Source organism: Durio zibethinus, chromosome 9 (genome assembly GCF_047325235.1).
Source record: "Durio zibethinus cultivar Kanyao isolate XHJ-2024 chromosome 9, ASM4732523v1, whole genome shotgun sequence".
Lineage (NCBI taxonomy): Eukaryota > Viridiplantae > Streptophyta > Magnoliopsida > Malvales > Malvaceae > Durio > Durio zibethinus.
The window spans coordinates 22897972-22910073 of NC_143170.1; the positions used below are offsets into that span (position 1 = coordinate 22897972).

At 27.1% G+C, this 12102-nt stretch overlaps 1 long non-coding RNA gene across 1 annotated transcript; it reads left to right on the plus strand.

Annotated features, from left to right (window-relative positions):
• The first annotated feature begins 1361 nt into the window (after positions 1 to 1361).
• Positions 1362 to 4160, plus strand: LOC149516879 (uncharacterized). Its single transcript, XR_016345195.1, has 2 exons — positions 1362 to 2911; positions 3753 to 4160. It is a non-coding gene; the product is annotated as an uncharacterized LOC149516879 (long non-coding RNA).
• Positions 4161 to 12102: the final 7942 nt, after the last annotated feature.

Here is a 12102-nt window from a genome sequence, read left to right on the forward strand (position 1 = left end):
ATTAAATCTTTTAATCATTTAATTTGAATTATTTTTGAATTTAAATTCTATTAAATTAAATTTATAATTAAATAATTATTTATATTAAAAAATAATAAAAATAAAATATTTAATTAAATTAATTAAATCAAATTAATTTTTATTGATTCAATTATTATTAATTATTTAAAAATATTTTATCAATTTAATTATTTGTTAAATAAAAATCAATTCGATTATTAATATTTTTAAACTTCATAAGATTGAATCGCTCATCCCTAGGAGTCCGTCTGTAATTCAATTGAAGGAGATTAGTTTCTATATATACAAACATCTGCCCACACCGTCGCTCCCATATCCCCGCCTTCCGTTTTGCTGTTTCGCTTCTCTTTTTATCCGATCAGAGTATATTACAGATTCACCATCATCATCGTCATCTGGCCCACCGGTTTTTACTCATCACATATCCTTGATCGGATCCTCCCCTTTCCAGCTCTCACAATGGACCATCATCGATCGCCACATCCTTGTTCTCAACATCATCGCTTGCACTGTCAGTTTTCCTTAATTGTTTCACGATTTAAGAACTGATTAATCCCTGCATTCCAAAAGATTCAATTTTGCTTTTTTCTTTTTCAACAATGAAATTCGAAGATCCGGAAACTTCTAACAACTGCTTTATTCCAAAATTATCCTTGCAATTCTATTTTAAGACATTATTAAGCTGTGCAGTCAATGTAAGTTGGGATAACTTTTATATTATTATTATTATTATTATTATTATTATTATAATAAACAACTTGGATGCGTAAGAAGAACATTCCCTTTAGAAGATTTTTAAACTGAGTGTTGAAGTATTTATATTGCACATAAATCAATTTTAAATGTTAATTCAAATTTTGATTAATATACATTATTAGTTTTAGTTATTTATATAATATGCAACTCTATGCTTAATATGCAATTATTATTTAAAAAAATATTTATACAAATATTATTTCAAAAAACATATTTACGTGCAATGCACGTGTCAACAAAATATTAATATATATAAAAAACAAATAAATGTAAAAATGTTTATTGATTAAAAATAAAAAATATAACATTATATTTCTAAAATACCATTAGATATCTATGTATTTTATTATTATTAATTCAAGTATGGATAGCAATCCAAGAATTAAGGATTGGATTTATTCCAAATTTAAAAAAATTAAAACCCAATAAAAATATATAAAAAAATTTAAACAAAGAGTACTCAAAGTTAAATACAATATACTATATTTATTTTTTAGCCCTTAGGGATTCGAAGGAAATATTTTGTTTTCCGAAGATTTTTTTGGACTAACTACGGATATTTTTTCAAGGCTACTATTTTCTTCAAGCCTTTTCTTCTTAAGCTTGAGTTATGTTTTAACCTCATTTGGATTTTTGCCTTTTGGTCATTGGGCCAAATTATGTTTTCAATTTATTATGCCTCTTTTGACCTTTTAGCTGCAGACTTTCATATATTTTTGGTTGGAGTTTTGGTTTGCAGTTTTTTAGTCCGTATGTGCAGATTGGTTTGGATTGCCCTTTTTTGTTGCTTTGAATCAGTTTACTAATATTTGCATCCATTAATGTTGGTACTCTATTGTTTATGTTCGTATGGTCCCAATTTATTATTTTAGGTTTTGTCTTGATTTTTTTATGCTTTACCCAAAGCATGGGAGGTAAGCGAGGAAATGTGAAGGAATGAAAGAGGAATAGAGATTAGCTAAGGGAAGGCAAACTCACATATTTGTTTCCCATTTTTTTTTTTTAATCTAAATGGTTATAGAAAAAATGAAAAATAGGCAAAAGTGAAATGACACATAAATAGTTTGGTTACTGTCCAACATTTACAAAATTTATATGAACTAGAATGGAACTCGAGCAATATTGTTGGATCAACGTTAAATGTATGATGATAATATAGTATAATTTAGGCTCTACATCTACGTAGGTTCAATTTAATACCATTACTCATAGGCCTCATATTCATCTTGAACCTTGATGTCAAGCACACAATTAAGCTTCAATACATGTTATTGGGAGCCAAAACCTCAAAACTCATATTTATTAAAATTTATTTGATTTGAGCATATATAACGGAAATATTAAACGAGAGAATGTTTAACGAAAACAGAATCTCATATTATCTAAGTCATCATCTTCTGCTTTAAATCTATTGCCACTTATATTTATCTTTAAATCAACTCCATCCTAACTTGCAATACAAATCATTAATCTAGTTAAACTAGTAAAAGTAAGATATCATCCATGTATTTTTATTAATAAAACTTTTTCATCGATAAATATTGATAAATTATTTTGTCAGTAATTAAAAAAATAAAATTTTTTTATTAATAGAATTTTCGTAAGGAATCTGTCCGTTAAGTTTATTAAAACTCAAATCGAGAATTCCAAATCTGGAATTTCCTTTCCTGGTAGTTTGCTTGAACCTAAAATCCCTAAATCCCTAACTCCCCCAAAATTCTCTCCCGACCTCAAACCGCCACCCATCGTTGGACCGACTGTCTCCCCCTTGTCGCCAGCCAGCGGCTACCCTCGTCATCACTCTTCTCTCCTCTCCTCTTGTCATCACGCCATCGTTGATTTCTTCAGGTATCTCTTCTTCACGACAGCTATAAGAGGAGCGATAATATTGCTGAAGTTTTCAATGATGCCGGTGAGGAGAGGGTACTAGGCGAATAAGATTGGGAAACCTTATACAATTCCGTGTAAGGTTATTGGGAAATGTGGGTCTGTTACTGTTAGAATGGTGCCTGCTCCGAGGGGTCCGGGGATTGTGGCTGCTAGGGTGCCCAAAAAGGAGCTTTAGTTTGCTGGGACTGAAGATGTTTTTGCTTCTTCCAGGGGATCTACTAAAACTCTTGGTAACTTTGTCAAGGTATTGAGTTTTCTTTATAATTCTTTATTTGTTCGGTTCTATTTATTGTTATTCAACACTGTTTATGGAATTAGATCTATTTGGAAATGGCTTGTTAGATGTTTTAAGTATTTTTCATCAACTTTGAGATTGTTCGTTACAATTTGTTTCTTTGATACTGTGTTATTATGGTATGCTTCATTTATTATCACTGATCTGAGTTATAGGCATGTTGTAAGGTGAATGTCACTGAATTAATTTTGTAAAAATTTTGATTTAGGTTTGCTTCTTTTCCTGTTTTGGAAATGAGTTCTTGGTGATTTTATGCATGATTTTAAGTATTATGATATTTGATTTTTGCTTGGATTTTATCAAAGGAATTTTTTAGGGTTGTAATTTGATTTAATAGGTAAAATATTATTAGGATTTTTTTTTTATTCTTTAAGTGGTATATCATTATTTCAATTCTAGATAATGCTAGCCTCTTGATTGTGCCAAATAATATGGCGATGAGCCCAGTCTTAGGTACCATGAGCGCCAACTTGGAATTCATTTTCTTAATTGAAAGCCATATGGCATAAATGCAAATAACAATACTTACTAAAAATTGAAAAGGAAAAAAAATTTGAGGACACGGAACAAGGTGCTTACTGCCTAACATTCTTAAGCTCGAATTATTTTTCTTTTTATCTATTTGATTATAGTTTTGCTTTTTGATTAAAGTTTTGCTGATCATGTAATTTAAAATCTAACTTGTTTCATCTAAACTTGTATATAGTACTGAAAATAACTTATTGTTATTTTTGTGTTAAAGTGAAAACAAAATTAACTTGTTATTTTTTTTTTTTTTATATGTATGAAGAAGTCTAGAAGTCTATATGGTGTCTGAGGCATGTGCTCGCACCAAGGTTCAGCACATGCTGATGCCGGTCGAGGTAAGTGCCCGCACCAAGGTCAACTAGTATTGATGGTGGTTGAGATAACAACTTGCACCAAAGTCTAGCATGTACCGATAGTGGTCGAGGGAATTGCCTACATCAAGGCTAGCATGTGCATGCATACGTGCGTGTCAAATATCCGCACCAAGTGCCTGGTGATGTATGTGTGTGTGTCAAATGGTTTATGGTGTGTACTTATGTCAAATAGTTGATAGTGCATGCTTGTATTTGATGATTTGTGTATGTGTGCATGCGTATGTGTGTCTAATGATCTTTATTATCTCATTAAATGTGAAATGGCTGATGGAGCATGCATGTGTTTGATGATGCCTACATGTGTGTCAAATGGTTTATGGTGGGTATTTGAGTCAAATAGTTGATGGTACATGCTTGTGTTTGATGATGCATGCGTGGGTGTGTTTAATGATCTTTATTATCCCATTAATTGTGAAATGGTTGATAGTGCATGCTTGTGTATGATGAATTTTAACTTTATAATTTAGATTGTTTTAGAATTTCTGTGGATATAAATTTTATAATGTGGATTTGATCTTTTAATGAATAAAAGACAAATAATAAACTTTTAAAATAATTACAAATATTGTGTTTTTAATTTAAAGTTTTTTTTAAAAATAATTATAGATGAAATTAATCAAATTACCAATGAAATTTGAATTTACCGACAGAATTCTTGCTTTTAGCGACGGAATTTAAATATTGTTGATAGAATTTCGAAAGAATACTGATGAATTTATCGATGGAAATCAACCTTTACTAACTGATTATCAACAAATTACCATTGAATTACCAATGAAATATCAACGGATTATTGATAAATTTTACTGATGAAGTGCCAATGAAATTACCGATGAAACATTTATTGATGGAATATTTATCGACATAATTTTACGATGGTAATTATTGACTGAATTTTAAATTTATTGGCAGAATATTATTACTGACATGCTTACCATCGACGAAAATTTCCATCGATAAATTATGTTGTTGAGTGTTTTATCGATGAAATATAAGTTATTACTGACGAAATTTTTTGTCAGACATTTTGTTGATAATGCCTTGTTTTTGGTAGTGTCAGACCAAAAACATGCACAAAAATGCATTATAAGAATGTAAAACACAGAAACAAATGAAATAAGTTTGAAGTTGAATTTGTTTAACCATTTATGCTTTAGGATGTAAAACTATACTTTGTCAAAAAAAAAAGAAAGTATAGTTTCTTTCTATACTTTGTTTAGCTGCCTAAGTTGCGTAAATAAATTGATTGTTTCTTCTAGATTTCTTACCAAAAAGGTGAAAATATGAATAGAAGAAATGCAAACAAAAGCACAATCAAAACAATACATCATTTATGTACAAAAATATAGCACATCATTGGAGGAAATAATAACATACGTGGGCCAGAAAAATCAAAGATGACTTGTTTCTCTCCATCACCAAGGGAAGAAGGAAAGGAAGTATACATGCCAGGAGTCGATAACTAATGAGGATAAGTCTCTTATGTCAACAACAAATGGTTGAGAGAGACATGGAACACTTAAAGACTGTTTATTTTTGTGTCATCATCTCCAGGAATGCCATCTTAATAGTTAAAAACTAAAATCTGCTACTTCTAAAATTAAGCCAATAAACAAATTAACATACAAAATGAATAAGTGATAGACGATTATCTTTCGTAAATAATTAGATTTTCTAACTTGAACATAGAGCCTACCATGATTCATAGCTTCATTTTTAACCCAATAAAAGAATTCTTTTCACAATCAAAATCAAAGATTGAGTTCCAAACTCTAATACAATAATTATGTTACATGATCAGAAATTCAATATATTTCCCATCTTTCAAGTTCCAAAAGTACCTCCAATAAAAATATTCATTTCATAGTCAAAACCAAATATTGAATTCCAAACTCTTATACGATAATTGATTAAAGTTTAATCTTGAGAATTTTGCATTATGTTTTACCAATTTTTAACGTTTTCTACTTCTTTTAATCTTAACCCAATTAATCTTATATAGTTTCTTGTTAAAACACTTTAATTGAATGACTGAATCTACCAAACCTATATCAAATTCAATAAAAAATACAATAACCCAATTTTCAATCCATATTCCATTCTTAGCTAATGATATCGTAATTGATGAAATATTGTTACTTAAAAACATGTAATGCTTTTAGAAAAAAGTAATGATGTGTTTAACAGATGCCTGTAAAAAAAATCACTAATTAATATATTATTTTTGTTGATAAACTAGAATGCTAACTTTGAGCGACATCGGAAAAAGGTAATCCCACAGGCCGTACCTGTTTATATTTTTAATTTTTATCTATAATATTTGATTATATAAATACAAATGAATGATGACAAGAACGTTCTAAAATATCAAACACAACATGGCTGAAACATTAAGAATAATATAAATAAGAGCAAAATAACTATGTAAATATATTTATATGAAATTAGATTAAACCGAATTTACTGTAGCCAGGAGAAAAGAATAAAAAAAGAAAAGAAACATCGTTGAGAAAAAGGTAAAAGGAAAAACTTAGATTATGCAACTTGGAGAACTCCAATCAGTATCAATGTTATAGAAAATCAAAAGACCTAAAAGTCAAAAATCAATTCCAATGAAAAAATGAACTTGAAAAGTCTAACGAGAAATAATGCAAAAAAAATTGAAAGGTATATATTAATACTATTCTAATTAATTTTGCTTGTTATGTTTTGGTTTGAATAATGAATTACGTTTTTACTTGTGAAGTACACTAAATACAAAATTCTGTCGATTGTTGTATTCCTTTTTTTGTTAGTAAAAGACCCGCTTCATTAAATTAATAAATATTCAAGGAATAAAAAAATCATGAAAAGGGAAAGAGGAAAGACCTTCAATTTCTTTTGTTTTACTGTCATTTCTTACCAAAAGGAGTTAGGTTCTCTTAAATATACCAGCAAAAGTTAAAAGTGGTTTTAAATTTTTCACAAAGTGAATGCCAATTTCAAGTTTCTTATCATTCTTTGATATAAAATCAAAACATTATAATAAAATCATACTGTCAATATAACTACTTGAGGAAATCAATATTATAATAGAATTTGTGAAAAGCGGGAGTTGTCAACCTGTTACATTCATCAAAGAATTAGGGTTATATATAAGTTTTTGAGATTTAATGAAGCTCAAACTAATTACTTGATACACAACAATTGCTAGCCATGCATTAATAAAACACCTATTCAGCAAACAAAACAAAAGGTCTTTGACCATTATACCCCATTGTAGGGCAAAAGAAAATAGATTTGAAGTTTTTTTTTTTTTTTTTTGGGAAAATAACTTGCATATAATTCATAAATTATAATAATTGAACATAACATATGGCAAGACTCTTTAAGACGAATAAAATTCATGAATTTTGAAACCATCAAAAGATAAAATCTGATAACAATTAGCATATGATTAACATACTTTAATAAACTTTTAAAAGAATGGGAAAAACTTAAAAAGAGAATATGAAAGAAAATCAAATTTTGAGCAGAAGTAAAGAGTCTTTATAGGTCAATAGAAATGGATGAAGAAGAAAAGAAAGTGAAAAGGGTATAGAAAAGATTTTTATAATATTTTGGTCCACTTAATTTAACATTTTCTTAACAACCTTTTTAACCCCTTATTTTGAGATATTAAACAAATTAGTGTATATCAACTCCATTAAACAGATACAAGAATGAAAAATGAGAAAGTGACTTGAGATTCTATCAAACCTCAAGTTGAGCTTTAAAGACCTTGTCAATGTCATTGATGCATATAATCTTGAATTCTGATATAAATCAATAAACTTTGTATCCAAAGATTTGCTCTTTAACTCATGCTATTCAACAATCACTAAAACAGGTTGTTTTGAAGTCCTTTTTAAAATTTGGAACATGCCTAAATCTAAAAGAAAAAAAAAATCTTTATCAAAATTTTGCGTTTTGAATAGTTTGACTTTGAAATTTAAATCTTTCATTCATCATTGTCACAAAGATTTCATGAAATTTTAAAATTTTGTAGCATTATTCGAAATAAAAGTCGCAGACAACTAATTTTACTTATGTAAGTGATCAATGGTAAAAGAAAATTAATGAAATTCATTACGTATATAACATTGATATAAATATTAAATATATAAAAAATTAATAATAAAAGCTTTTTAAATTACTATAAAAGTAAAGAAGAAAGCATAAACCAAAATACCATTTCTTTCCCATTTCGAATTTCAAAGCATCTTTAACCCTATATTAGGTCAAAGTGATCTCAAATTTCAAAATGATCTCGATTTTTTTAAAAAAATACACATATTGGGTCAAGGTGAATCAAAACATATTGGATGAGTTGTTTTGTCATCGCTATCTTCATTAAGTTTTTTTTTTTTTTTTAATAAAATAGAAAGTTAGTATTAGATATAATGTAAATGTAAAATTTTAATTACACAAGCATGGTTAAGAAAGTAACACATGTCTTTTTTTTTAATTCGATTTTTTATTTTTCAAATATACCTAAGGGACATGTCTATATCAAAATTAACTCCAAAATATATATAATTAAAAAATAAAGTAAACCCAAAAAAAGAAATGACAAAATACCCAATTAAAAACATAAAAAATAAAAAAAGAAAATAACAAAAAAGGGAAGAAAGGGAATGCTACTTGGACACCCTTTCCTTCTTAAAAAATTTATAATCTTTTAACATATGAATGTTTTAGGGTATTATTTGCATTATATGTACCACCATTTGCTCGTGGTACTAAGTATATCTTTATTTATTACCAATCAATACTTGACTGTTCTTTTTGGTCACATGTTCAAAGTTTGTTAAGTTTGTTTTTTTTTATGTAGTATTTGGTATAAGATGATTACTCCAAAAATTATGGTAATTTAAACATGATGATTAGATTACTGTGTTTGATAAGCACTTAGTGTCATAACCTTCAAGTCAGAGAACCCAATCATTAGACACAAAAAATATGGAAGCGTCATTGATATTTTTTTATCTAGATGTAATTGGTCACTTAAGTGAATCTATCCATTTTAAGGTTATTTTATTTTGACTAAGGGACCCTGTATAAGAAAAGTTTTAATATCTCTACATCATTCAAAATTGGTACTAAATTAGTTGTGTATAATCTTATCTAAGCCTTAATTGCAATGGTTTTTATTAATTTTGATATTTAAATATTGAAAAAAAGTCTTTAGGCTTTCTCCAATAAAAGAAGTTTTCCTTAACTCAAGAGTATTTAAGATAAACATGTTATTCACTTGAAGAGGCTTTATCGTTGGATTTATTAAATATCTTATGACAAAGAAATCAATTTATTTTTTGTTATTTATTTACAAAATAATTTCATAAAAAATATTATCAAAGATATTATACAAAAATATCATAGAAAAATATCATAAAAATACCATATCATAAAAAAATCATGCAAATATATAATAAAAATATGCAATAATATCATAATAAAATCATACAAAAATACATCGTAAAAAATATGCTAAAATATCATAAAAATGCAATAATATCATAAAAAATATATAATAAAATAATAAAAAAATCATAGCATAAAATTTATTTAAATTACATTTTCTTTTTTATTATTAAATCAAGATTAAAATTGATAAAACAAAATAATAAATAAATAAATAAAACCAAACTAAAGTAAAATTTAAAAACAAAAAATATAAAAAATAGAATTAAAAAATGAAATAATAAAATAGAAACTAAAAAAGAAAAAAGAAAACCTACGATTAGGTTGGGTTGGAAGCTGGGTTGATGCACGGGTTGAATAAGGTTAGAGTTCAGATCTTGCTATTTCAAAATGGTGCCGTTTTGCATATAAAGGTAAAATAAAAATCCTTTTTTCATACTTTTCTTTTTCTTTCTGACTCTTTTTTTTTCCTCTGACATCTTTCTAAAATGTCCCACCGAAGCATTTAACAAAACTCAAACATAGGCCAAAAACCTAGATTCCAACATCATAAAATTCAATCTGTGGTTAAAAAATTCCAACTTTCCTAAAAACTATTGTAATACCCAAAATTCAACTATTGTACACCTTATCAAAAACTTCAAACCTAATAGAAAATTTTGAAAAATTCAAAAAATTACCTAGAAAACCCAAATTTTAGAAAAAAAAATTCCAAAAATTTCAGAAAACCAATAAAACCCCAAAAAATCCTATTTTCTCAAATCAAAATAGTCCTAAATTTTAATTCAAAAGAAGTCGTTTCACAACCCAAAAATTTACCGAAACTTAGAAAATTGAGATAAAAAACTTAGAATTACTTTTACTCAGTATTGGCTGTTGATTACTATGTAATTTTCTCTCTATATATTGTTTGATTACTTACTGATTACTGCTTCTTGCTTCTTTCTAGTTGTTGTCATGCAATTAAGGTCTTTTTATAGGTATCAAAGTCGTAATTTAATTTGAAAAATCTTAATATTAACCTATCTATCAAGATATGATCAAAATTTTCTTTTCTTCTTATAAAAACTTGATTCTAAAGAATTATTATAATCAAATTTAACTCTTAAATTTCAAATCACAATCTTTAAAAATTAATATTTATGTTTAGTTTTTAATTTTCTTTAAATCACAAAACATAAATAAAAAATGAATAAATAAATAAAACTTTTGGGCCTTTAAATTTGGGCTTAAAGTTTAATTTCATAATTAAAGACTAATTGAATATTTTTGAAACCCAATAATGAAATAAAATTTGAGGGCCGTTAATGTCGAAATGTTTTTTGAATAAAATAGAGTGTCTATAGTTATTCATTTTTGCATTTTTTTTGTGAAATAAGAAATGTACAAATATAAAAGACATCTATTTTGTTTGAGTCAAGAAATATTGTCAAGGAAATATAAAAGGCTTTTTCTTAACAGAGACTTTGAAACTTTGGAAATTCAAAATAAAAAGGCTACTCATCAACAGAGGCTTTGAATTTCAAAATTTGAAAAATTCAAAACTCCTCCCCAGAGACATTAAAACTTAAAAAACTTGCAACCAACAAGCTTTTCCCCAACAAGTGCATTAAAACTTTAAAAATTCACAATAAAAAAATTCTTTTCTTTAACAGAGGCATTAAAACTTTAAAAATTCACAACCAAAACACTCACCCTTAACAAAGGTGTTGAAACTTTAAAAAATCGCAATTGAAAAATCTTATCTTTGAAAAGGTTTCTTTAACTTCTTTGCAATATTATCATTGAAAACTATCTTCAAACAAATTAAAAAATTTCAACTTTAAAATTATAATATTCATTTTATCTTGCAATGAATGAATGCAATGCAATGAAAAAACTTTTTTCCAAAAAAATTATAACTCCAATCTCAATTTCAAACTTCAAAATTTTAATTTGCATTTTTATTTTCGCAGCATGTGCTATGAATGCAATGCAATGAATGTAAAATGCAATGCAATGAATATAATAGATGCAATGCAATTTATGCAATCCATATTATATCTCTTCAGTTGTGGTAAATCATAAGGATTTTCAAAGCTCTTATCTTTTTATATTTTTCAGTTTCTTAAAGCAAATAACTTTCAACATAGGATAGTAAGTTGTATCAATTAATCAATTTCATGACTTTCAAGGCCTTATCAAATTTTATGAATTTCATTTTGAAATTAAATCCCCAAGAATTTCATTCTAAATCACTACGAGTTGATATTTTTCTAGGCTTTCCTTATTATTCCTTGTTACTTTTGCTATTCTCAAACTTCTTTTCAAAGCAATGTGAAGATCTTTTATGAAATTTCATTCATTTATTCATCAGCTTTTCAATATAAAAATAAATAAGAATGCAATCATATCCTTAATCAAGATGGGAATAATTAGGCAAGGTAAAATGAATGGAGGATATTTATTGAAAGAAATACATATGGTAAACAATAGGAAAGTAATCACATAAGGTAAACAAAAGGAAAGTAATCAATCTCAATATTTGAATAAGGTATTGGTATCCAAGTAATGAATATTGCAACAATCTTGAACAAACTAATCTAAAATTCTTTCTTGAAACTTATTTTTATCAATAATCTTGATCATTCTGAGCTTAATCATACTAAACTTTTCCCTTGTGTGGTGAGATCTTTAAATGATGCTGTTTTATCCTTATAGATATGTCGTAATTTCAGGTTTTCAATTTAGATGCCTATTTTTTTGTCTCAAGTTGCCCTTTTCGAATTTTCACATTGAGTTTTTTTTTTTCTTTTT